The 27,844-nt window shown below is 44.0% G+C and overlaps 1 pseudogene; it reads left to right on the top strand.

The window, feature by feature from the left end:
• The window catches only part of LOC121817529 (pregnancy-associated glycoprotein 1-like), a 34,349-nt pseudogene extending 9,895 nt beyond the window's left edge, over positions 1–24,454 (top strand).
• The last annotated feature ends 3,390 nt before the right edge of the window (positions 24,455–27,844 follow it).

Raw genomic sequence — 27,844 nt, 5'->3', positions numbered from 1 at the left:
TTATGAGCAAACTAGACAGCATATTAAAAAGCAGAGACATTACTTTGCCAACAAAGGTCCATCTAGTCCAGGCTACGGTTTTTCCAGTGGTCATGTGTGGACGTGAGAGTTGGACCATAAAGAAGGCTGAGCACTGAAGAATTGATGCTTTCAAAATGTGATGTTGGAGAAGACTCTAGAGAGTCCCTTGGACAGCAAGAAGGTCAAACCAGTCCATCCTAAAGGAAATCAGTCCTGAATATTCATTGGAAGGACTGATGCTGAAGTTGAAGCTCCAGTACTTTGGCCACCTGATGTGAAAAGCCAATTCATTGGAAAAGACCCTGATGCTGCGAAAGATTGAAGGTGGGAGGAGAAGGGGACGGCAGAGGATGAGATGGTTGGATGGCATCACTGACTCAATGGACCTGAGTTTGAGCAAGCTCTGGGAGTTGGTGAAGGACAGGGAAGCCTGGCGAGAAGCAGTCCATGGGGTCACAAAGAGTTGGACATGACTGAGTGACTGAACAACAACAAGATAAAGTCACTCACTGTTTCCATTGTTTCCACATGTATTTGCCATGAAATGACGGGACCAGATGCCATGATCTTAGTTTTCTGAATGTTGAGCTTTAAGCCAACTTTTTCACTCTCCTCTTTCATTTTGATCAACAAGCTCTGTAGTTCTTCATTTTCGGCCATAAGGTTGGATCATCTGATTATCTGAGGTTTTGCCAAGAGAACGCACTGGTCATAGCAAACATCCTCTTCCAACAACAGAAGAGGAGACTTTACACATAGACATCACCAGATGTTCAACACCGAAATCAGATTGATTATATTTTTTGCACCCAAAGATGGAGAAGCTCTATACAAGTGAAAAAATAAGACCAGGAGCTGATTGTGGCTCAGATCAGTTCAGTTCAGTTCAGTCGCTCAGTCGTGTCCGACTCTTTGCGACCCCACGAATCGCAGCACGCCAGGCCTCCCTGTCCATTACCATCTCCCAGAGTTCACTCAGACTCACATCCATTGAGTCCATGATGCCATCCAGCCATCTCATCCTGGGTCGTCCCCTTCTCCTCCTGCCCTCAATCTCTCCCAGCATCAGAGTCTTTTCCAATGAGTCAACTCTTCGCATCAGGTGGCCAAAGTACTGGAGTTTCAGTGTCAGCATCATTCTATCCAAAGTAATCCCAGGGCTGATCTCCTTCAGAATGGACTGGTTGGAGCTCCCTGCAGTCCAAGGGACACTCAAGAGTGTTCTGCAACACCACAGTTCAAACACATCAATTCTTCAGCGCTCAGCCTTCTTCACAGTCCAACTCTCACATCCATACATGACCACAGGAAAAACCATAGCCTTGACTAGGCAGACCTTAGTCGGCAAAGTAATGTCTCCGCTTTTGAATATACTATCTAAATAGGTCATAGCTTTTCTTCCAAGGAGTAAGCGTCTTTTAATTTCATGGCTGCAGTCACCATCTGCAGTGATTTTGGAGAAGAAGAAGTGAGAAGTGAGTCGCTCAGTCATGTCCAACACTGCGATGCCATAGACTGTAGCGTACCAGGCTCCTCTGTCCATGGGATTTTCCAGGCAACAGTACTGGAGTGAATTGCCATTTCCTTCTCCAGCAGTGATTTTGGAGCCCAAAAAAATTAAGTCTGACACTGTTTCTACTGTTTCCCCCTCTATTTCCCATGAAGTGATGGGATCAGATGCCATGATCTTCGTTTTCTGAATGTTGAGCTTTAAGCCAACTTTTTCACTCTCCTCTTTCACTTTCATCAAGAGGCTTTTTAGTTCCTCTTCACTTTCTACCATAAGGGTGGTGTTATCTGCATATCTGAGGTTATTGATATTTCTCCCGGCAATCTGGATTCCAGCTTGTGTTTCTTCCAGTCCAGCGTTTCTCATTATGTACTCTGCATATAAGTTAAATAAGCAGGGTGACAATATACAGTCTTGACGTACTCCTTTTCCTATTTGGAACCAGTCTGTTGTTCCATGTCCAGTTCTAACTGTTCCTTCTTAACCTGCATACAGATTTCTCAAGAGGCAGGTCAGGTGGTCTGGTATTCCCATCTCTTTCAGAATTTTCCACAGTTTCTTGTGACCCACACAGTCAAAGGCTTTGGCATAGTCAATAAAGTTCCAGAAATAGATGTTTTTCTGGAACTCTCTTGCTTTTTCCATGATCCAGTGGATGTTGGCAATTTGATCTCTGGTTCCTCTGCCTTTTCTAAAACCAGATCATGAATTCCTTATTGCCAAATTCAGACTTAAATTGAAGAAAGTAGGGAAAACCACTACACCATTCATGTACGACCTAAATCAAATCCCTTATGATTATACAGTGGAAGTGAGAAATAGATTTAAGGGACTAGATCTGATCTAGATAGAGTGCCTGGTGAACTATGGACGGAGATTCATGGCATTGTACAGGAGACAGGGATCAAGACCATCCCCATGGAAAAGAAATGTAAAAAAGCAAAATAACTGTCTGGTGAGGGCTTACAAATAGTTGTGAAAAGGGAAGCAAAAAGCAAAGGAGAAAAGGAAAGATATAAGCATCTGAATTCAGAGTTCCAAAGAATAGCAAGAAGAGATAAGAAAGCCTTCCTCAGCGATCAATGAAAAGAAATAGATGAAAACAACAGAATAAGAAAGACTAGAGATCTCTTCAAGAAAATTAGAGATATCAAGGCAAAATTTCATGCAAAGGTAGGCTCTATAAAGGACAAAAATGGTATGGACCTAACAGAAGCAGAAGATATTAAGAAGAGGTGGCAAGAATACACAGAAGAAGTGTACAAAAAAGATCTTCACGACCCAGATAATCATGATGGTGTGATCACTAACCTGAGCCAGACATTCTGGAATGTGAAGTCAAGTGGGCCTTAGAAAGCATCACTACAAACAAAGTTAGTGGAGGTGATGGAATTCCAGTTGAGCTATTTCAAATCCTGAAAGATGATACTGTGAAAGTGCTGCACTCAATATGCCAGCAAATTTGGAAAACTCAGCAGTGGCCACAGGACTGGTAAAACTCAGTTTTAATTGCTCAAACTACCACACAATTGCATTCATCTCACATGCTAGTAAATAATGCTCAAAATTCTCCAAGCCAGGCTTCAGCAATACATGAACCATGAACTCCCTGATGTTCAAGCTGGTTTTAGAAAAGGCAGAGGAACCAGAGATCAAATTGCCAACATCCACTGGATCATGGAAAAGCAAGAGAATTCCAGAACGGAATTCTGCTTTATTGACTATGCCAAAGCCTTTGACTGTGTGGATCAAAATAAACTGTGGAAATTTTTGAAAGAGATGGGAATATCAAACCACCTGACATGCCTCTAGAGAAACCTATATGCAGGTCAGGAAGCAACAGTTAGAACTGGACATGGAACAACAGACTGGCTCCAAACAAGAAAAGGAGTACACCAAGGCTGTATATTGTCACCCTGCTTATTTAACTTATATACAGAGTACATCATGAGAAATCCTGGAGTGGAAGAAACACAAGCTGGAATCCAGATTGCCGGGAGAAATATCAATAACCTCAGATATGCAGATGAATGACCCTTATGGTAGAAAGTGAAAAGGAACTAAAAAGCCTCTTGATGAAAGTGAAAGAGGAGAGTGAAAAAGTTGGCTTAAAGCTCAACATTCAGAAAACTAAGATCAAGGCATCTGATCCCATCACTTCATGGCAAATAGATGGGGAAACAGTGGAAACAGTGTCAGACTTTAATTTGGGGGCTCCAAAATCACTGCAGATGGTGAATGCAGCCATGAAATTAAAAGACGTTTACTCCTTGGAAGAAAAGTTATGACCAACCTAGGTAGCATATTAAAAAGCAGAGACATTACTTTGCCAACAAAGGTCCATCTAGTTAAGGCTATGGTTTTTCCAGTAGTCATGTATGGATGTGAGAGTTGGACTGTGAAGAAAGCTGAGCACCAAAGAATTGATGCTTTTGAACTGTGGTGTTGGAGAAGACTCTTGAGAGTCCCTTTGACTGCAAGGAGATCCAACCAGTCCATTGTAAAGGATATCAGTTCTGGGTGTTCTTTGGAAGGAATGATGCTAACACTGAAACTCCAGTACTTTGGCCACCTGATGCGAAGAGTTGACTCATTGGAAAAGATTCTGATGCTCGGAGGGATTGGGGACAGGAGGAGAAGGGACGACAGAGGATGAGATGTCTGGATGGCACCACCGACTCTATGGACACGGGTTTGAGTGAACTCCAGGAGTTGGTGATGGACAGGGAGGCCTGGCATGCTGTAAATCATGGGGTTGCAAAGAGTTGGACATGACTGAGTGACTGAACTGAACTGAACTGAGCTGATTGATACTTCTCCTGGCAGTCTTGCTTCCAGCTTGTGCTTCATCCAGCCTGGGTTTCTCATGATGTACTCTAATTATGAGTTAAATAAGCAGCATGAAAATACACAGCCTTGACGTACTCCTTTCCTGATTGAGAACCAGTCTGTTGTTCCATATCTAATTATAACTGCTGGTTCCTGATCAGCATACAGATTTCAAGAGGCAGATAAGGTGATCTGGTGTTCTCATCTCTTTCAGAATTTTCAACACGCTGTGGTGATCCATACAATCAAAGGCTTTGGCATAGTCAATAAAGCAGAAATAGATGTTTTTCTGGAATGCTCTTGGTTTTTCAATATTCCAATGGATGTTGGCAATTTGATCTCTGGTTTCTCTGCCTCTTCTAAAACCAGCCTGAGCATCTGGAAGTTCATGGTTCTCGTATTGCTGAAGCCTGACTTGGAGAATTTTGAGCATTACTATACTATCCCATGAGATGAGTGCAATTGTGTGGTAGATTGTGCATTATTTGGCACTGCCTTTCTTTGGAATCAGAATGAAAACTGACCTTTTCCAGTCCTGTGGCCACAGCTGAGTTTTCCAAATTTGCTGACATATTGAGTTCAGCACTTTCACAGTATCATCTTTTAGGTTTTGAATTAGCTCAAGTGAATGTCCATCACATCCACTAGTTTTCTTCATAGTGATGCTTCTTAAGGCCCACTTGACTTTGCTCCAGAATGTCTGGCCCTAGGGAAGTAATCATACTATCATTATCTGGGTCTTGAAGATCGTTTTTGTACAAATCTGTGTATTCTTGCCACCTCTTCTGAATATCTTCTGCTTCTCTTAGGTCCATACTATTTCTGTCCTTTATTGAGCTCATCTCTGTATGAAATGTTCCTTGGTATCTCCAGTTTTCTTGACGAGATCTCTAGTCTTTCCCATTCTATTGTTTTCCTCTATTTCTTTGCTTTGATCGCTGAGGAAGGCTTTCTTATCTCTCCTTGCTATTTTTTGGAACTCTGTATTCAAATGGGTATATCTTTCCTTTTCTCCTTTGCTTTTCACTTCTCTTCTTTTCACAGCTATTTGTAAGGCCTCCTCAGACAGCCATTTTCCTTTTTTGCATTTCTTTTTCTTGGGGATGGTCTTGATTCCTGTCTCCTGTACAATGTCATGAACCTTCATCCATAGTTCATCAGGCACTCTGTTTATCAGATCTAATCCCTTGTATCTATTTGTCACTTCCAGTGTATAATCATTAGGGATTTGATTTAGGTCATACCTGAATGGTCTAATGGCTTTCCCTACTTTCTTCAACTTAAGTCTGAATTTGGAAATAGAGAGTTCATGATCTGAGCCACAGTCAGATCCTGGTCTTATTTTTGCTGACTGTATAGAGCTTCTCCATCTTTGGCTGCAAAGAAAAGCAGAGACATTACTTTGCCAACTGAGGTCCATTTAGCCAAGGGTATGGGTTTTCCTGTGGTCATGTATGGATGTGAGAGTTGGACTGTGAAGAAGGCTGAGCGCCGAAGAATTAATGCTTTTGAACTGTGGTGTTGGAGAAGACTCTTGAGAGTCCCTTGGACTGCAAGGAGATCCAACCTGTCCATTCTGAAGGAGATCAGCCCTGGGATTTCTTTGGAAGGAATGATGCTGACACTGAAACTCCAGTACTTTGGCCACCTGATGCGAAGAGTTGGCTCATTGGAAAAGACTCTGATGCTGGGAGGGATTGGGGGCAGGAGGAGAAGGGGATGACAGAGGATGAGATGCCTGGATGGCATCACTGACTCAATGGACCTGAGTCTGTGTGAACTCCCGGAGTTGGTGATGAACAGGGAGGCCTGGCGTGCTGCGATTCATGGGGTAGCAAAGAGTCGGACACAACTGAGCGACTGAACTGAACTGAACTGAATATTACCAATCTGCTTTCAGTGTTGACCTTCTGGTGATGTCCGTGTGTGGAGTCTTCCCTTGTGTTGTTGGAAGAGTGTGTTTGCTATGACCAGTGCACTCTCTTGGCAAAACTCTATTAGCCTTTGTCCTGCTTCATTTTGTACTCCAAGGCCAAATTTGCCTGTTACTCTAGGTATCTCTTGAGTTCCTACTTTTGCATTCCAGTCCCCTATGATGAAATGGAAATCTTTTTGGTGTGTTAGTCTAAACGGAATTGTAGGTCTTCATAGAACTGTTCAACTTCAGCTTCTTTAGCATTACTGGTTGGGACATATACTTGGATTACTCTGATATTGAATGGTTTGCCTAGGAAATGAACAGAGATCATTCTGTTGTTTTTGAGATTGCATCCAAGTACTTAATTTCAGACTCTTTTGTTGACTATGATGACTACCCCGAATTTTTTAAGGGATCTTGCCCACAGTAGTAGATATAATGGTCATCTGAGTTAATATTCCCCATTCCAGTCCATTTTAGTTTGCTGATTCCTAAAATGTCAATGTTCACTCTTGCCATCTCCTGTTTGACCACTTCCAATTTGCCTTGATTCATGGACCTAACATTCCAGATTCCTATGCAATATTGCTGTTTACAGCATTGGAGTTTGCTTCTATCATCAGTCACATCCACAACTGGGTGTTGTTTGTCTTCGGTTCCATCTCTTTATTCTGTCTGGAGTTATTTCTCCACTGATTTCCAGTATCATATTGGGCACCTGCCAACCTGGGGAGTCCATCTTTCAGTTTCTTATCTCTTTGCCTTTTCATATTGTTCATGCGGTTCTCAAGGAAAGAATACTGAAGTGGTTTGCCATTCCCTTCTCCAGTGGACCACGTTTTGCCAGAATTGTCCACCATGTACCATCTGTCTTGGGTGGCCCTACATGGCATGGCTCATAGTTTCATTGAGTTAGAGCTGTGGTCCATTGGTCAGACTGGTTAGTTTTCTGTGATTGTGGTTTGCAGTCTGTCTGCCCTCTGATGGATAATGATAAGAGGCTTATGGAAGCTTCCTGATGAGAGAGACTGACTGACAAGAAAACTGGGCCATGCCAAGTAAATCTTTAACCCAATTTTCTGTTGATGGGCGGGACTGTGTTCCCTCCCTGTTGTTTGATCTGAGGCCAAACTATAGTTGAGGTAATGAAAATAATGGCACCTCCTTCAAAAGTCCCCATGCAGGCACTGCTGCACTCAGTGCCCCCAACCCTGCTGCAGGCCACTGCCGATCCACATCTTCACAGGAGCCTCCTGGACATTCATGGATAAGTCTGGGTAGTCTCTGTGGGGTCACTGCTCTTTTATCCTTGGTCCTGGTGCATACAAGGTTTTGTTTGTACCCTCCAAGAGTCTGTTTCCCCAGTCCTGTGTAAGTTCTGGCATCTCTATGGTGGATAATTGAGTTCAAAAAAAATTTTTTTGGTATATTTCACATGCAGATATATATATCTTATGGTATCACTTCAAGAAGGTCATATTCCTGCTGCTTCACTTTGAAAGATGCTGGAATGCAGTGGGTTATGATGTTGCCCATCTCATGCATCCATTATGAACATGCCCTTCTACATTTCACTTATGGTTTCAGCAGGCATTGTAGATCTTTGCCTAGAACCACTTCATGAGTATGTTTTGAAATAGTGGTTTTCTGTTACTACTGCTCCTTCAACTTTAATTTCTGAAATTCTTCAATAAAAATAAGGTTCCTTTCACTGTTTGTAGTTACATGAAATATGCTTCATAGACACAAAAACAGCATCAATATGATGATTATTTTCCTTTCTTGGTGCTCAGAATGCTGAGTTGGTGCCCTACAATCTGTCGCAGTGACAAATTAGATGTTGTCTATTAACATTTGAACACATTTGGCCAGCTTAAAATGTAATATTAAAAAACTAATGTCATGGGATCCACCCCCATTGCTTCATGGCAAATGGAAGGGGAAAAGGTGGAAGCAGTGACAGATTTCTTCATCTTAGCCTCTAAAAGCACTGTGGATGGTGACTGCAGCCATGAAATCAAAAGACGATTGGTTCTTGCCAGGAAAGCTTTGAAAAACATAAACAGTGTGTTGAAAAGCAGAGACATCACTCTGCTGACAAAGGTCCATATAGTCAAAGCTATGGTTTTCCCATTGGTTACATATGTTTGTGAGAGCAGGACCATGAAGAAGGCAGAGGGCCACAGAATTGGTGCCTTTGTACTGTGATGCTTGAAAAGGCTCCTGAGAGTCCCTTGGACAGCAAGGAGGTCAAATCAGTCAATCTTAAGGGAAACCAACCCTGAATATTCATTGGAAGAAATGATGCTGAAGTTGAATCTCCAATAGTATGGTCATCTGTGGCAAACAGCTAACTCATTAGAAAAGTCCTTGATTCTGGGAAAGGTTGAGGGAAGAAGGAGAAGAAGGGTCAGAGGCTGAGAGGGCTAGACAACATCACCAATGCAATGGACATGAACTTGGACAAACTCCAGGAGACTATGAGGGACAGGGAAGCTTGGCGTGCTGCAGTTCATGGGGTCGCAGACAACTGGACATAACTGGGCAAAAAACAAAGTCATTACCTTGTGGAATTTCTGACATTTATACATTTAATTTATTTCAATCAATTGGAATTTATGCTAAAATTGTCCCACTTCTGGCCTCTTCATATGAATTCCTAAGCTTTCTCTCCAGTCCCCACCAGTCTTTGAAGTCCCTCAACTTTCTGGTCCTTCAAGATTCCCAAGATTATTTGGTGCATTTCTTTATCCAGTCCTGAAATCAAGGCATCTCTTTAAGAATACATGGGTTGTCTGGCGGGAAATGCATTTAGAGGCTACATGTTAGACCTCAGGATAATCATTGTTACCAAGCTGTCATTGCTTCTAGGCTTTACAGTGTTCAGAGCAAGAAGTACAGATTTTCCTTTAAAAAAATTAAAGAGGAATATAACTGGTTGGTACCAACTTATGCTCTCAGTTCAAGATTTAAGACAGTGGGGTTTTAATTAAGCTTCTTTATGGTATGTGTGAGCTCTTTTCTCTAATCACTGAAAATTTTACTTCAGAACAATGTTAGCTTTAATTACTGACTTGCTTTAACCTGTAACATACATACAATACTTTCACAAGAACAGAAGCGATATCAGCAACAATAAGTTGTTGAATATGGTTTCAGATTCCTTTCCTTTTTTTCTTTTGGTATAAAACAATGTATATCTCACTTCCTTGTCCCTCACCCATAAGTTACATTTTAGTAGTTTGGGGCTAGTTCTTCTACTCCTTCTAAATGAAAATAAATATATATATGTGTATGTAGAAGCAGCAAACTAGAAGAACTTTTTTGAAACTCCTTCTTTAAAAAACTAAATACACCATCTTTGTTTTAAAGTCTATTTTATCTGATATGAGTATTACTACTCCTGCTTTCTTTTGGTCTCTCTTTGCATGGAATATCTTTTCCAGCCCTTCACTTTCAGTCTGTATGTGTCCCCTGTTTTGAGATGGTTAGCAAAACCAATACAATATTGTAAAGTAATTAGCCTACAATTAAAATAAATACATTTATATTTAAATGAAAAAAAATTAAAAATAAATACACAGTGCACCCTGAAGATGTCACCCACTCCACTCCTCCATCCATCCACATTATATTGTTGTTGGGACGTCCCATGCCTTATTGCACATGCTCCTGTGGCTTGTAACTTCTGGAATCTTGCTGATATTTTCCTTTAAAAAAAATGTGTGCTATATAGCTTGTGCAGATGACTTTTCATATTTTCACCAGTGTGTCATTTGGATAGACTGCTAGATGTAGAATTGATGAGTTAAAGGGCATATGTGTGTTTCACTTGTCAGATGATGTCATATTCCTCCTGTTGAGATTTAGCCACCAAAACTGAATTTAAACAATGTGCAAAAATTAGCATTAAAAAAAAAGACACAATGCCCCATCTATACATGCCTGGTGACCACGATAAGCTCCTGTTGTACCCAAGGGACAGGCCTGGATAGATCTCAGGCAGAAATAGGCCCCGGGAGTCCAGGAAGGAGCCATAACACACTATCATCTTTACTTTGTCTGCAGCAACAGTTTAATAAGTAGCCTTATTCAACTCAGGCTGAGTGGGAGCTTTGAGTTGTTTCGTTTTCATGTATTGATAAGACATTTCAAAATTATTTCTTGGTATGTTTGTTTGGCGATAAATGTTTCAAGGCATGGACCCTACTGTGAAATTTTAAGAGAAATATATCCATTTATCTTCAGCAAATTGGACACTATTAAATTAGTTGGTTTATATGTCCCTAGTGAGCTTTCTTTATAAATAGAAAGGAAACAAACATGTTTAGTATGGATTCAGTCTCTCTTTATATCAACCAGCTTCAATTAAATCCCTCTTTGTTGCCACTGCATTCTCACCTCTAGGCCAGAAATAAAACCTGCACAGACTGAAGGCTGAATCCAGTGCACTGTGCTGGAGATTTGGCTCCCACTACAGTCTTTGGGAAAAAAATTAGTTAGCTGCTAATGTTAAAATCAGGAGATTTTACATAAATATCCAGAATTCTGACGTCTCTTGAAAACATAGCCAATTGGCCCACTTTCCAATATGCTTGGAGCAGAAGAGACACTGCTTCCAGCAGTAAGGCCTGTGCAGTTCATTGTCCAGCATGGCTGCCTAGTCCTTGTATCATTTCTCTTGCTTCCTGGACAATGAACTGCCCTTGATTGCTAGTTCAAGGAACATAAGGACCACTTGTGTCTTAATTTCACATTCCAGGATGTCTGGCTCTAGGTGAGTGATCACATCTTCGTTATTATCTTGGTCGTGAAGATCTTTTATGTACAGATCTTCTGTGTAATCTTGCCACCTCTTCTTAATATCTTCTGCTTCTGTTAGGTCCAGACCATTTCTGTCCTTTATTGAGCCCATCTTTGCATGAAATCTTCCCTTGGTGTCTCTAATTTTCTTGAAGAGATCTCTAGTCTTTCCCATTCTGTTGTTTTCCTCTATTTCTTTGCCTTGATCGCTGAGGAAGGTGTTCTTATTGCTTCTTGCTATTCTTTGGAACTCTGCATTTAGATGCTTGTATCTTTCCTTGTCTCCTTTGCTTTTCACTTCTCTTCTTTTCACAGCTATTTGTAAGACCTCCCCAGACAGCCATTTTGCTTTTTTGCATTTCTTTTCCATGGGGATGGTCTCGATCCCTGTCTCCTGTAAAATGTCACGAACATCTGTTCATAGTTCATCAGGCCATCTATCTATCAAATCTAGTTCCTTAAATCTATTTCTCACTTCCACTGTATAATCATAAGGGATTTGATTTAGGTCATACCTGAATGATCTAGTAGTTTTCCCCATTTTCTTCAATTTAAGTCTGAATTTGGCAATAAGGAGCTCATGATCTAAGCCACAGTTAGCTCCTGGTCTTGTTTTTGTTGACTGTATAGAGCTTCTCCATCTTTGGCTGCAAAGAATATAATCAACCTGATTTCTGTGTTGACCATCTGGTGATATCCATGTGTACAGTCTTCTCTTGTGTTTCTGGAAGAGGGTGTTTGCTATGACCAGTGCATTTTCTTGACAAAACTTTATTAGTCTTTCCCATGCTTCATTCCGTATTCCAAGGGCAAATTTGCCTATTACTCCAGGTGTTTCTTGACTTCCTACTTTTGCATTCCAGTCCCCTATAATGAAAAGGACATCTTTTTTGGGTGTTAGTTCTAAAAGGTCTTGTAGGTCTTCATAGAACTGTTCAACTTCAGCTTCTTCAGCATTATTGGTTGGGGCACAGACTTGGATTACCATGATATTGAATGGTTTGCCTTGGAAACGAACAGAGATCATTCTGTCGTTTTTGAGATTTCATCAAAGTACTGCATTTTGGACTCTTTTGTTGACCATGATGGCTACTCCATTCCTTCTAAGGGATTCCTGCCCACAGTAGTAGATATAATGGTCATCTGAATTAAATTCGCCCATTCCAGTCCATTTCAGACATCCTGGAATGTGAAGTCATGTGGGCCTTAGAAAGCATCACTACAAACAAAGCTAGTGGAGGTGAAGGAATTCCAGTTGAGCTATTTCAAATCCTGAAAGATGATGCTGTGAAAGTGCTGCAGTCAATATGCCAGCAAATTTGGAAAACTCAGCAGTGGCCACAGGACTGGAAAAGGTCAGTTTTCATTCCAATCCCAAAGAAAGGCAATGCCAAAGTATGCTCAAACTACCGCACAATTGCACTCATCTCACATGCTAGGACAGTAATGCTCAAAATTCTCCAAGCCAGGCTTCAGCAATATGTGAACCATGAACTTCCTGATGTTCAAGCTGGTTTTAGAAAAGGCAGAGGAACCAGAGATCAAATTGCCAGCATCTGCTAAATCATGGAAAAAGCAAGAGAGTTTCAGAAAAACATCTATTTCTGCTTTATTGACTATGTCAAAGCCTTTGACAGTGTGGATCAAAATAAACTGTGGAAAATTCTGAAAGAGATGGGAATACCAGACCACCTGACCTGCCCCTTGAGAAACCTATATGCAGGTCAGGAAGCAACAGTTAGAACTGGACATGGAACAACAGACTGGTTCCAAAAAGGAAAAGGAGTATATCAAGGCTGTATATTGTCACCCTGCTTATTTAACTTCTATGCAGAGTACCTCATGAGAAATGCTGGGCTGGAAGCAGCACAAGCTGGAATCAAGATTGCCGGGAGAAATATCAATAACCTCAGATATGCAGATGACACGACCCTTATGCCAGAAAGTGAAGAGGAACTCAAAAGCCTCTTGATGAAAGTGAAAGTGGAGAGTGAAAAAGTTGGCTTAAAGCTCAACATTCAGAAAACAAAGATCATGGCATCTGGTCCCATCACTTCAAGGGAAATAGATGGGGAAACAGTGGAGACAGTGTCAGACTTTATTTTGGGGGGCTCCAAAATCACTGCAGATGGTGAATGCAGCCATGAAATTAAAAGACGTTTACTCCTTGGAAGAAAAGTTATGACTAACCTAGATAGCATATTGGAAAACAGAGACATTACTTTGCCAACAAATGTCCGTCTAGTCAAGGCTACGGTTTTTCCAGTGGTCATGTATGGATGGTGAGTGTTGGACTGTGAAGAAAGCTGAGTGCTGAAAAATTGATGGTTTTGAACTGTGGTGTTGGAGAAGACTCTTGAGAGCCCCTTGGACTGAAAGGAGATCCAACCAGTCCATTCTGAAGGAGATCAGTCCTGGGATTTCTTTGGAAGGAATGATGCTAAAGCTGAAACTCCAGTACTTTGGCCATCTCATGAGAAGGTTGACTCATTGGAAAAGACTCTGATGCTGGGAGGGATTGGGGGCAGGAGGAGAAGGGGATGACAAAGGATGAGATAGCTGGGTGGCCTCACCGACTTGATGGACGTGAATCTGAGTAAACTCTGGGAGTTGGTGATGGACAGGGAGGCCTGGCGTGCTGAGATTCATGGGGTCACAAAGAGTCGGCCATGGCTGAGCAACTGAACTGAACTGAACTGTGTCTTGATAACTTTGACTTTGCAGCATCTAACCCAGACCCCAGCACACAGGTCTTCCTGTAGGTTTGTTGGATATTAAGTATCTTGTGGATACATATGACATTTCTGCCAATACTGAAACCATGCAACTGAAATACTGCTCTGCCCTAAATCTTTGAATCAGACTGGCATCATAGGTGCCCCTGATCTCTGCCATTAGACCCACTACCTAAAGCCACTTGTATGTCCCTTGTCTGCCCCTGAAGTCGTCACACTGTCATTTGACCTCTTTTCCTCCTAGTAATCTTCTCTCCAAAGAGGACAGCAATGCATATCTCATGAAGTGGATAGGGAGACCACATGAGATCATGAGTGTCTAGCATGGCCCCTAGTATCCATTTTTATGATATCCTTAGCAGTTTGTCAAGATTCTCCATGCTCTTAGATGTCCATGCACTTCAGTTTGTTTTCCAAGCCAAGCCCCATGGAAGAGATTACAGTAGAATTCTCTATATTCTGAGGATTTTCATAGTCCATTTCCAAGGACCCTGATGGAGGTAAAGATTTTTGAAAGGTTTATATTTTTATCAGATCCATTAATGCTTAAAGGGAACAATTAGGGCACGTCAGAGCATATATCACTAGAAGCTCCTGGTCACCACTGTATGCCAGCAACTGAAGCTTCCCTGAGTAATTGAAGCCAGGAAAGAAGCATGAAGTGGCTTGGACTTCTTGGGCTGGTGTCCCCCTCAGAGTGCATAGTCATGTAAGTATGGGGACTGTAAGTGGCATTATATTCCTTTCTGAGCTGCTTCTTTTCATCTGATTATTCTTTCACCCATCAGAGTTAGAAGGGAATGCAATCATCATGAGGGTCTTAAAGTTCAACTCCTATTTATTGATAAGTACCTTGCTAGAGGAACTGTGGGTCTCAAGGGTCTTGTGTAGGTTTGCATGGTTGCAGAACTCTTTGGGCCTCATCATGTCATGACCTATTGAAAATGGAATTCCTTGCAATTGTTCAGTTCAGAACTGAAGAGGTAGGTGTGGTCCTAGGAACAGCAGTTTTCCACAGTTTTTTCTAGATCTCTTCTGTTTTATCTCTACTTCAGTGTGTATATGTCTATGTCTGCATCTCTGTATCTCCCTCGCTTATGTTTCCATCTCTTTGGACATCTCTGTGAGTGCAGATCTCTTGTATTGTTTTTCTTTTCTTTTAATTTTTCATTTTTGACTCTTCCTTGCTTCTCAAGCCTCTTAATCTCCCTAAATTGTTCCTTATCTCCTGGATTCTTTCAACCACCTCCTCACTTTTAACTTGGAGAAAAATTGGGAGAGTTATTTATATATGGTTTATATCTGACAAGCAGTGTGACCACAGCCAACTTACAAACTTCCTGCATTTCAAATTCCTCCCCTGTAAAAAGAGAATAAGAATCCCCCTTCTACCTCCCTACCTGAGCTTCTGTGAGAAGGATATAGTGGGATGTCAACAGCATAGCTGCTGCTGCTGCTGCTGCTGCTGCTGCTGCTGCTGCTGCTGCTGCTGCTGCTGCTGCTGCTGCTAAGTCACTTCAGTCGTGTCTGACTCTGTGCGACCCCATAGACAGCAGCCCACCAGGCTCCCCCATCCCTGGGATTCTCGAGGCAAGAACACTGGAGTGGGTTGCCATTTCCTTCTCCAATGCATGAAAGTGGAAAGTGAAATGAAGTCGCTCAGTCGTGTCCGACTCTTAGTGACCCCATGGACCGCAGCCCTCCAGGCTCCTCCATCCATGGGATTTTCCAGGCAAGAGGACTGGAGTGGGGTGCCATTGCTTTCCCTGAACAGCAACAGCAATGCTAATGGCTGTCATTGTTGAGACTTCCTATTTATCAGGTACATTATATCCATCAGTTCACCTATCCCCAAAATATTCTATTTGGAGGGTAGGAATTATTACATTCCACCTTTTTAACAAGAAGGAAACTAAGACCCACATATGGTCATATGGCTTACACAGGGTTACAGAACAGAACCTGTATTCAAATGTGTGTCTTTGCCTTGGTACATGCATAAAATTCTGAAAATAAGGTGACTCATAAAAATGACTGGAAAATAAACAGTGCCATTACAATGACAATTATACCTTAACACTGACAGCTAATTGTTGATTCTCCCTTGTTTTCTTTCCCCAAAGCTCACTGAAAGTATACCTCTAAGGAAAGTGAAGACAATGCAAGAAATACTCAGTGAAAAAAACTTGCTGAACAATTTTCTGGAGGAACATGCTTACAGACTGTCTCAGATTTCTACTCGTAATTCAAATATAACACCTGTACCCATGAGGAACTTCCTTGATGTGAGTGTGTCGGGAGGATGGCAGTCCACAGCATTCCCTGGTGGTCTAGGGCCCAGTACTGGGTCTCATCTGGAGGTGACAGGTCAGATGTTGGGGCTGGGGCTCCTGCAGAAGGCAGGGACACTGGGGAACAAGGACCCTATTCCTAGAGGAGAAGACACTCTTCTCCTCAACTCTCAATCTGTGGTGACTGAGCCCAGCATTACCAGGTGGTAGGTAAACATCCATTTCTGTGTCAAAGATGTGTCATTAGTTTGAGGGAGATTGTTCCTTCTGAACTAAGTGAGCCACTCAGTCACTGATGAAGGGTGAGTCATCTCTGATCAAAAGGTAAAGCAAACTGCAAAGCAATTGTGAATCCCCAGGCAGAGGAACTCAGCTTCAACAGATGCAATAATAGCAGTATGTGTGTAGTAAAATTATTCAGTAGAGTTCAGTTCAGTTCAGCCACTCAGTCGTGTCCGACTCTTTGTGGCCCCATGAATCGCAGCACACCAAGCCTTCCTGTCCATCACTAACTACCGGATTTCACTCAGACTCACATCCATCGAGTCAGTGATGCCATCCAGCCATCTCATCCTCTATCATCCCCTTCTCCTCCTGCCCCCAATCCCTCCCAGCATCAGAGTCTTTTCCAATGAGTCAACCCTTCTCATGAGGTGGCCAAAGTACTGGAGTTTCAGCTTTAGCATCATTCCTTCCAAAAGAAATCCCAGGGCTGATCTCCTTCAGAATGGACTGGTTGGATCTCCTTGCAGTCCAAGGGACTCTCAAGAGTCTTCTCCAACACCACAGTTCAAAAGCATCAATTCTTCGGTGCTCAGCCTTCTTCACAGTCCAACTTTCACATCCATACATGACCACAGGAAAAACCATAGCTTTGTAGTAGTGTTACTAAACCCCTAATCTGTGTAGGCCATAAGAATTTAACACTTTGGTTATTTTTATTAGATTTTTTTAAGGACTCATTTTGACTTCAAGAATGCCCAGGCCAGCGTGAGAAACAGGCAAAGAGTAAATACATGTCAAATGAAAGGGTTACCTGTGTGGTGTTGATTGGAGTGGTCTGAGTTTAGAGGGAGTGGCTGGGATTGATCAAGGTGGACCTCCTGGGGAAGGAGGTGCTGAGGCTGGATTTGAAGAGGAGGCTAGAGAGCTCCTCAACTGAAGGTACTAGGACTTCCCTTGGGTTGAGTGTTTGAAGCTCTGGGCTTGCAATGCAGGGGGTACTGCTTCAAAGCCTGGTCATAGGGCTAATATCCCATATGCTGCATAGCATAGGAAGAAAAACAAATGCAGGCACCTCTGAGATAAAGGCTGTGAGCTGTACACTGGTTGGAAAGTGATCTCAGGAGACATGTGGCACCCAGAGGGAGGCAGCAGTGTGGGAATCGAAGGGAGCCAAGTCTGCACTAACCAACCCCCTTTTGGTCCCCACAGTTGTCCTATGTGGGTAACATCATCATTGGAATACCCCCTCAGGAGTTTTGGGTCATCTTTGATACAGGCTTATCAGACTTGTGTGTGCCCTCTATCTCTTGCAGCAGTCCATCCCATTATGAGTACAAGCATCTCCCAATCCATTCATCTGTTACTGCCCTGACACCCCTTTCTCCGCCTTTGGCACCTGTCTGACCCTCATCTTGTGTCTGCAGATACACGCAATGCCTTCAAATATTATGAGTCTTCCACCTCTCGGGATATGAACACGCCCCTCAGCATCATCTATGGAACTGGGATAATGAAGGGATTTCTCGCTTATGACACTATTCAGGTAATGTGGAAAGAGAAGCTGAGTCAGAACTGACTATGGAGTGACTGCTGCTTACAAAACAGTTTCAGGACAAGCTGGCAGAACCCATCCTTTCCTAACTCCCATAGATATTGGCCATCTTACTCACAGGATCCTATCCCTGGGGAGACAGCGCCAATGGTGACACACAAACTTCCAGATTAGCTAACCCAGAGAGTGCCTTGAGGTGTGGACTTATAGCTCCACTGCCCATGAGCAGCTCAAGGTTCATTTTGATGGGAACAAGAAGGGGGAAAATAGCATGCACTTTTATATTCTCTGACTGTTCCAGGCACTTTGATGGTAATAACTTGTTTAATCCTGCAACAACCCCACGCAGCAGGTACTTTGATAAGCTCATGATACAGATGAGGAAACCGAGTTGCAGACAGCAAGGGCTTGCTGAGGTCACATATGTGGTATGCGGTGGAGCTGGACTGGCTTGTCAGGACTGAAGCTGCTGTAAGATGTTTGGGGACAGGATAAAACTAATCTGGGGACCCTGGGGGCAGTCAAGCACTTCAGACATCCAGGCTGGGAAAGAAGGAAGCCAGAGATGTTGTGGGGCCTAATAAATGGTTTCTCACTTCAGGGGCCTTTGAGAGTCTAATAAAATCTTCGGCCTGCCTCCCCCAAATTACCTCAGGAGTTCCCCTCCCTCTTTTACTCTCTCTCTCTCATACACACTCACACAAAGACACACATATCCCCCAAGGTGTATTTCCCACGAGGTAATTTCATAAGAACCCTGCCAGCAACATTGCGTAATTGGCTTTTGCCATCCTGTGCAGATGCAGAATCCAAAATACAATGCAATCAATTCAGCCCGTTTCTGTCATCAGTCATAGTGACGCCAATAGAAGGCTCTCCTGCTCTCTCCTCTTTTTGTCCTGAAGGGGGCACCATTGGGTCCTGACCTGAGTCTCTTGGTTGCCCCACCTGGACTGAAGGCTTGAGGCCAATTTGACAGAGGAGCAGATGTTTTAAAATCCACAGCCCCACACAAATGAAACCCTAATTTCCCTCCCACTTTGGTCTAACCATCTGAGGTCCATCAAAGACATAGCTTAGCCTCAGCTCTTCTCTGAGGATCTAATGGCAATGCACCTCAGCTTAGTCCCAGCCCCACTTCCTAAATCTTTGTGTGGGAATACTCTCTTCTCCACAGACTGGGGACCTTGTTAGCACTGACCAGCCATTTGGCCTAAGCTTGGAGTTAAACAAGTTTGATAATACACCTTTTGATGGCTTCCTGGGCTTGAACTACCCCCGCATGTCCGCCATAGGAGCCATCCCCATCTTTGACAACCTGAAGAAACAAGGTGCCATTTCTGAGCCTGTCTTTGCCTTCTACTTGAGCAAGTAAGTCTGAGCTGGACAAGTCCTCTCTCCAAATTAGCTGTAAGATGCTTTCCATTGCACAAAAATTATTGAACACTTGATACAGAAGTATCCTGAGAGATAATCTAACCCAGGATAACTATGGCCCCAGCCCTCACCTGGCTTCACCACTGGCTTTTATAAATAAAGTTTTATTGGAACACAACTGTGCTCCTGGGCTCAAAAGAAGCAGCTTTGTCTAGGGGTGAGGAAAGGGAAAGACCAATGGAAGGTGTCAGGATACAAGTTGGATGAAAAGACAACAGGATTTGCTGATGGATTTGATATGGAAGGAAGGAGAGGGGTGGCAGAAATCTTTCCTTCCTCACTATCAGTTCACTGGGAACCAAACACCAGCTACCCAATTTTCGGGAGCCAGTAAAAAGTGAAAGTGTGGGAGCCATTGTTCATCAAGTATTGGAAATTTCAAGACAGGGATAACAGAGGCGGCCGGCCCAGCTGATGTGGGGCCCTATAGATAGCACAGGTCATGGCCAATGAAGCCAATATGGGTGACCAGAAGCCACACTCTTAGTGCTTTCAGTCCTTGATTTTTCTGAAAAATGACAAATTGGACAAGCAGAAGACCAAAACCCTTCAGCATACTGTCCTCTGAGGGTATATCTGAGCACTTAGGTCTCAGGAGGTCCAGGGTCTCTTCAGAAGCCTGGGTAGGTGGATCCCAGCCAGGTGACTCAGCTTCTAACCTCTGTCCACTCATTAGCCAGTTACTAGCCTCAGCCAGGTTCTCAAGCCCTCTTGGGCTTGATCTCTGCTTCTGTAAACAAGGAGTTTATTAGGGCCTTGATGCATGGACAAGCAGAGCCCTAATAGTACTATTTACTGTCCTCCAAGGATCCCTGTCTTCATTCTCTCTACAGATGCAGGGTAAGTGGCTGTGGTGATGTTTGGTGGTGTGGACAAAGACTACTACCAGGAAGGACTCAACTGGGTACCATTGGACAAAATTGCTGACCAGCATATAAACATGGACCAGCAAGCCTCTCCCTCTGAGGGCTACCTCAAGTGATGCTCCCACATGTGTACATCGACACAGGCAGACTCACAGACACACAGTCAACAGACATATACACCACCCACAATGACACATACAGACACAAGGCACACACAAACACACAAGCAGGCACATGTCAACACATCAGCAGGCACATAGAAACACATGCAGGCACAGATAAACATGCACAGCCAGGCAGGGACACACAAGCACACACACAGAGCCACAGAGGAGTACACACACAAATAAACACACAAACACAAAGATATACAAACCATCTGTGGATTCATAATCACTCCAAGCCTCCTGACCAGGGTCCTTCACAGGGTCCAGAGAGGCCTGTGCAGCGGGGGGAGCACTGCACCCCTGAGTGTGATGTGGGGAGCACAGTTAGAGGACCCTACAGTCTGGTGAAAAAAGGATTAGGGAGAATTTCCTCAGCCCAAACAGAGTTATGATAAGATGACCAACTGTCCAGGTTTACCCAGGACAGAGTAAGTTCTCATTACAGATCACTGTCAGTTTAAAAACAGGGAAAGTGCTGAACAAATGGGGAAAACTGGTCTCCTTAGGGAGAAGCTAGCCAGCAGTGGAGAGAGGTTGGCCACAGTATTGAGATCTGAAAGCAATTCATAATAAAAGACACCCCACATAACTATAGCTATCTACCCTGGGCACACAGTGCAGCAGGTGTTATAACTGAGAGAATCAGGAAGGTGGGATCCATAAATGACTTGAAAACAAGGGGAAATAATTGATGGGATTCTGAGTAGTATCCTCAGACAATGCTGATCTGTCCTTTGGAGGTCCCCTGGGCTAGTCAATTATCACCTGGCCTCAGTATCTGAGCTGGGTGAGTGAGCAGTGCAGGGAGACACCCTCTCCCAGGGCAGCCAGTCTCCCCCACCCCTATGAGAATCTGCTACCCCTGGGAACCTCCATGTTCACTGTGCGTTTAACCTGTTTTTGTTCTACACTGGATACAGTTCTCTTGATGGTCCTCATTCATTATTTTCACAGTCTTCATTCACTCATTCATCACACTAACATTGTGTATCCACTGTGTGCCAGGCATTTTAGGGACGTGATGAGAATAAAACTTTCCCTCACATCTAAGAAGGCAGATGTACAAGAAATGACTCACACACACATAGTAAACTGTCACTTTGGTACATGCTAGACATGAGGAAGGGTCTACAGAAAGTGACCAAGACAAGAGACTGATATATACCATTGGAAAGACTTTCTTGAAACCGTGACAGTTCAGCTGGAATCTGGAAGATGAGAAGAAGTTAGCTAGTCAAAGAGGAGGAGGGTCTTTTATAAAGGAAGACCAACTTGTGTCAAGGTGCAAAAGAGCCTGATGTAGTCAAGTACTGCATTCAAGGCTGTCAAGGAAGGTGTCATGTCCAGAGCAAAGGAAAAGAGGGCAAGAGATGAAGGGCTGTTCAGGAAACAGTCGGGGAGAGGGCAGCTCTGGGGAGATTCAGAGAAACCTTGACACCTGCTTTGTCCTGATGTCTCAGCATCTCCATGAAAAGAAAGGTTATTGCTTATTCTGGAGGATGTCATGTCATTATGGACACTGGGACATCAGTGATCCTTGGCCCAACAAGACTGGTAAACAACATCCAGAAGCTAATCACACCAGGCCACAGGGTTCCGAAGTGAGAGGTTATACCACGGGGTCACTCCCAGTCTCCACACACAACAAGGGTCTCCAGGGCCAACCACTCTCCTTCTCTCTCTAACAGCACTATGTTTCATGTTTTGCCATCAATACCCTGCCCTCAATTCTCTTCACCATCAATGGCATCAACTACCCAATGCCAGCTGGAGTCTACATCCTCAAGGTGAGGGGACCTCACCCTGAAGTTTGGTTCTCAAATAGGAACTTGCAGGAACCCTTTCGCTGCTGCTGGGAGGAGGCTGCCCTCTGCAGACCATGTCACACCATTGCAGATGCTGCTGAGCCCCTGTGACTGGGCCAGAGCCTCCCACAAGACCAATCACTTGAGATTAAAGGGTAGTCTGGGCCACTGATCATTCTGAAATAAATGTGGAGACACCACCCGATGCTGGCATGGTGGGAGTCACAAGGAGAGGGGAACACTCAGGTCCTCAGTCCTCAGAGAGCTTCAATCAATCAGAGCCCTCAGATACATGAACAAGAAAAGTCAGCTCTAGCATTCCATGAAATATGCCATGTGACAAGGAGAATGGCTAGGGACAGTCCCGGTGCGCTGTCCCACCATAAAGTAACTGTCTCCCTTCACTTCTCAAAGTTTTCCTGGTTTGAATGATAAGTTCTTGGTTACCATAGTTCTTGGCTGCAACTGCCCCTTGCTAAGCCCAGTTCCCCCTCTGGGAGTTGGGGTATCAGTCCCCTCTGTGGGGAGGTTGGATGCTAAGGTGAATAAAGGGTACACAGTGACTGCTCAGCCCCGGCACAGGGTGGAGGCTTCATGTCAGCTCCCAGTGGGAGTTCAGAGCAGGCTGATGGGCTCAAAGAAGGCTTTGAGGAAGAGAGGGAATTTCAGTAATTCTAACCCCACAGTTCATGGAGCTATAAGGAGACCTGTTTGCGTCTAGGCTAATTTACACTAAATTCCATGAAAAGGGCATCCCAAGGTGCTCTTAAAGGGGACAGATTAGTGGTGATGAGGGCTATGGACCAACCAGTGGGAGTGGAGCACCAGAGTAAGTCACCCAACCTAGCCTGGAGTGGCCAAAGAGAGTGAGTATGGGTCCAAGGAGTCTCCCCAGAGGGCCTGAGCAAAGTCTTAGAGAATCTGTTGTGTGCACTACTATTAATGTATTTAAGATGGCTAACCAACAACCAGCTCCTGAGGAGTACAGGGAACTCTGCTAAAGTTATGTGGCAGGCTGGATGGGGGCGGGGGGTTTCTTTGAGACAAGGATACATGGATACATATGACCGAGTCCCTTTACTGTCCACCTGAAATTCAAAATATTGTTAATTGGCTATACTCCAAAACAAAATTAGAAGCTTAAAAAAAAAAAAAAAGGTTGTGCAGATGCAGGAGAAAAACAGGTATTCTCTGCAGCGAAGCAAGGAGCAGGAGTCAGAGGAAAGAAACAAAGTGTGAGGAGGACTATGGGACACTCTTCTTTTCTAAACAAATGTATTGAAGTAAGGCTGATCTTCAGGGTTGCATTAAGTTCTGTTGCACAGCAAAATGACTCAGTTACGCACATACAAAAATATATATTCTTTTTCTTATTCTTTTCATTACAATTCATCAATGAATATTGAATACAGTTCCTTGTGCTATACATTAGGACTTTGTTTTTTATCAATCCTCGGTATATTTCTTTGCTTCTGATAATCCCAAATTCCCTATCCTCCCCTCCCCAACTCTCCTGCCATATGGCAACCACATATCTTTGCCTTTTTCATTTTTGGATGAACCCTCACATCCGCAGCTGCTGAGAAAACTACTTGATACTTACCAAAAGAGGGAAATAAAACCAAAAAGTATGCTGAGTCTGGATATTGAGGGCAGCTGCAGGTAAGGGCTTCAGAGAAGGCAATGGCACCCCACTCCAGTCCTCTTGCCTGGAAAATCCCATGGCTGGAGGAGCCTGTTAGGCTGCAGTCCATGGGGTCTCTAAGAGTTGGACACAACTGAGCGACTTCGCTTTCATTTTTCACTTTCCACTTTCATGCATTGGAGAAGGAAATGGCAACCCACTCCAGTGTTCTTGCCTGGAGAATCCCAGGGACGGGGGAGCCTGGTGGGCTGCCGTCTATGGGATCGCACAGAGTCGGACATGACTGAAGTGACTTAGCAGCAGCAGCAGCAGGTAAGGACTCAGGCTTACTGGTGTGTGTCTCTGACTCCCCCAGGATTCTCGAGGCCACTGCTTTGGCACCTTTAAAGAGAACAGAGTGAGTACATCTACAGAGACCTGGATCCTGGGTGACATCTTCCTAAGGCTGTATTTCTCTGTTTATGATTGAGGAAATGACAGGATTGGCCTGGCTCCAGCAGTGTGACTGCTTGGACTGGTTCAGGAATCAATCAGGCCGCTCCTAACACACACTAGCTCACACTAGGGCACTCCTGCCCAGCAATGCTGGTGAACTGTGTTTGGTGCTCTGCAAACCCTATTCTCAGTAAAGAATAAAAAGTTTCACTCTTAATGGTGCTAAAACAAATGGGTGCCTCTGTTTGGGTCTGGGAGGTGCATAATAATCAATGAGGATTTAGAACCAAGTCTGAACCACTAGGGAGAGGAGCCTAACTCCAACTGATTTCAATAACTGCAAGCTCTAAAGGTGCCCATGAAAAGCACAGAGGGAAATACAGTCAGTGTCTGAGGGCTTTTTGAATGGATCACGCTCTGTGCTTGTGAGATTGGAGTGGCCAGGGAAGGCCTGCCTAAGGGAGACACATTTGAGATGATGCTAAACATTGAGAAGAAGCCAGTAAAGCAAAAAGCTGAGAGAAGAACATTCTAGATGTGAGAAACAGTCACTGTAAAGGCCCAAGGTAACAAAGCTTAATGAATAGCTACTTTTCCAGTTCCAATATTGCTTTCATGCTTGGAATTTGGCCACAGGTCACTAACCAGGACCTCGTTACATACTTCATTTGTGAATTACCAGCAGTGAACCATCTCATGCTCCCCAGAAGGGAGACCCTGGTGCTGCCACAGGGCTGAGTCAGCCCTGGGCCCAGGGCTGTGTACACAAGCTGGTTATCACCAGCGGCATCAGGTTGCCAGGGGCATCACCAATGACTCTGGCTATCTCTGTGTGCCTGTTCTCATGGGTGGAAACTCCAGGGAACTGATAGAGCCAAGAGACAAACCTTAGCTCTTGTCCGGTCTTGCCCTGTGTGATCCCATGGCCAGCTGACAACACTGCACTCTGGGCAAAATCTCCTTCCTATTCCTTCTCTGAATTTGACTTGTGAATAACATCAGCACCAGATCCTGAAGTCTGGTGGCTTGAATTTAACTCACAACCAGCTGATACCCAGAGATGTCCACCCTTGTCCTGAGTGTCTGTCCTTTTTCTCCAACCAGATCCATAAAGCAAAGTCCCCAAAGAACATGACTGGTTCACCCCCTCTCAAAGCATTCAAAGCTTCAAGATCTTTTTTGAGCATCAAAGAGGGAACAAGTACCTTGATTATAGGCTTGTCTCAATCCAAACCTCGCTCAGGCAGGGGTTCCCTGAGGAAAGGGTAAGACACTGCATCTAAATTCTCAGAGAGCTGAACATGGAATGCTCCTCACTGTGAATGCAGGTCCATGTGACCCAGTGTCTCAAGGGTCTGTGTTGTGTAAATAAGGAGCAGAAACTCTGGGCCTGCTGAGCTGGGAGTGAGTCGGGCACCATCTGCATGACTGCTTCCTGGGGACACTCCAGCTGGGGCTCCCCCACTGTGCCTGGAACCTCGAAGAACCTGCTGCTACCAGAAAGCAAGTCTTCTGATGGAATCACAACCAGACTTGAGGGACAATGGGGAAGGAACTTCCACTCTGGTGCCTGCAGACCTCTGAGAGCTGCCTAGCAGTGGATGCAATTGAGCTTTCTCTCATCTTTCTTTTTCTCTCATCTTTCCCTTCCTGAAGGTCTCCTAGCCTGGGAACAAGAGTTTCTGGTTCCCAGGTCTTCACTAACTTACCTGCAGCCTTAGAGTGAGTCATACACCCCAGGGTTCAGTTTCCCATGTCTTGGATGAGGGAGACTGGACTTGCCCCAGAACACGTGTTCCAGACTGAAGCTCAGCATCAATCAGTGGACAAGTGGCTCAGAGGTACGTGTTGCCAAGGATGCTGAGGCTGCCTCTAGTGGGCAGGGGGCCATGCCTGGTGATATCCATGGATCCTGGGCTCAGAACTGGGAGTGGAAGACCATTTAGCATATAGCTGCTGTGAGATGGAGGACCTTAGAGGCCTTGCCCACTGGAACTTACCACCATTTGGGTTCTGCGGGATAGGATCAGGTAGCTAAAAGTCAGAAGTTACCAACTGGGAAGTTTGTAGTTTCCTCTGCAGAAACTCGATTTGTGATGATGAATTAACTTTCTAAAAGGAACTCTGGACACAAGACCCACCAGGATGGTTAGAAAATTAGGAAGTATTTTAAGTGCTTGGATGACCTGCCGTTTTGCCGCCCAGCTTGAGATGATGCCCATAGTTATAGTGGAACCAAAGGGCCCCTGGGGGAAGCTGTCCCTCTCGCCGTGACTCATTAATAGTGAGTACAGCTCTATCCCCTTTATGTCCAGACCAGGAATTGCAACAAGAAGAACATGACCTCCAGCAAGGTTAACTAGAAGACTTGGGTGGATTTGGCCCTCTGGTTGGCACCATTCTTTTCCCAGTGCTTCTTCCTTCTTTCTTGGATCCTGAGCAATCTGCCCATGTCTTGGTTCCTGAGTTATGAAGTCCTCCTCCCTTTCCTTCCAAATGTCCCCAGAGCCCCACTAGTGGCTCCTTCCATACCCAGGCCCTCTCCCTTACCTGCAGATGACACCATAGAAGAGAAAACCAGGGATGGGGCTGCCCAGTTCATTCTTTCTAAAAATGTCCCCATTCCTTCTACCTCCAGGCTCTGACCTGGCTCATTAGAGTCTCCAGTAGGATGAACAAGCAAGTTAGCAGGGGGGAGTGCAGATGGGGGTGAGGGTGGGGTCCTTGGGTGTGGGGGATGGTGATCAGAGGACAGAAGAGCTGGACAGAGAGCAAAAGGGTCTCCAACCACTCAGTCTTTGGGGTGCCTGCCTGAATCTGCTTTTCTTGGGCCTCACAGGGTACCACTAAGACAGAGCCTTCAAAATGCACCTTTTGGAAACTTATTACAAAATGATGTCAAACATAACACAAATAAGAAGGAATAGTATTCATGAACCCTGTATTTCAACATTCGGCATCAATAACTACAAAACTACCCTCTGAGTCCCATAGGTTGTCATAAAGCAGAGACTAGAAGTGCAAGTCAAGGTAGTGGACAATCAGGTTCCTGGTGAAGACAATCTTCTTGACTTGCCTCAGCTCTCTTTCTATGTTCTCATGTGTGGTCGGGGAGGAGATGGAGGAAGAGGCAAAATAAGAGAGAAACAGAGGGGAAGAGTTTAATCTCATCATGAGGGCCCCACCATCAAAAACCCATATCAACTTAATTTCCTTCCAAAGACCCTACCTCCGAATACCATCACATCGGGAGTTAAGGATTCAACGTCTGAATTGCAGGAAACAAAATTCAATCTATAGCAGCTATGCAGATCTATTTTCAAATCAAGACAGAGCCTCATTTAATTTCTATTTTCTTTTACTATTTATTCATCTCTGCTGAAGTATTTTAAGGAAAAGTTACCATCTCACAAAATATAGTAACCACAATGTATTTTGTTCCAAATAAAATTAACATCTAATATCCAGTGCATGTTCAAATTTCCCTGATTCTCTAAAAACAGATGTCTTTTCACAGTTTATTGAAAGAATGTACTCATACGTTTCACTTTTAAGTTGTTCTCTCTTAAGACTAAATAACTGTCTCTCTCCCAATTTTAAAGCCA

The sequence above is a fragment of the Ovis aries genome, chromosome 21, assembly GCF_016772045.2.
Source record: "Ovis aries strain OAR_USU_Benz2616 breed Rambouillet chromosome 21, ARS-UI_Ramb_v3.0, whole genome shotgun sequence".
Classification (NCBI taxonomy): Eukaryota; Metazoa; Chordata; class Mammalia; order Artiodactyla; family Bovidae; genus Ovis; species Ovis aries.
This window is presented reverse-complemented; position numbering and strand designations above follow the sequence as displayed.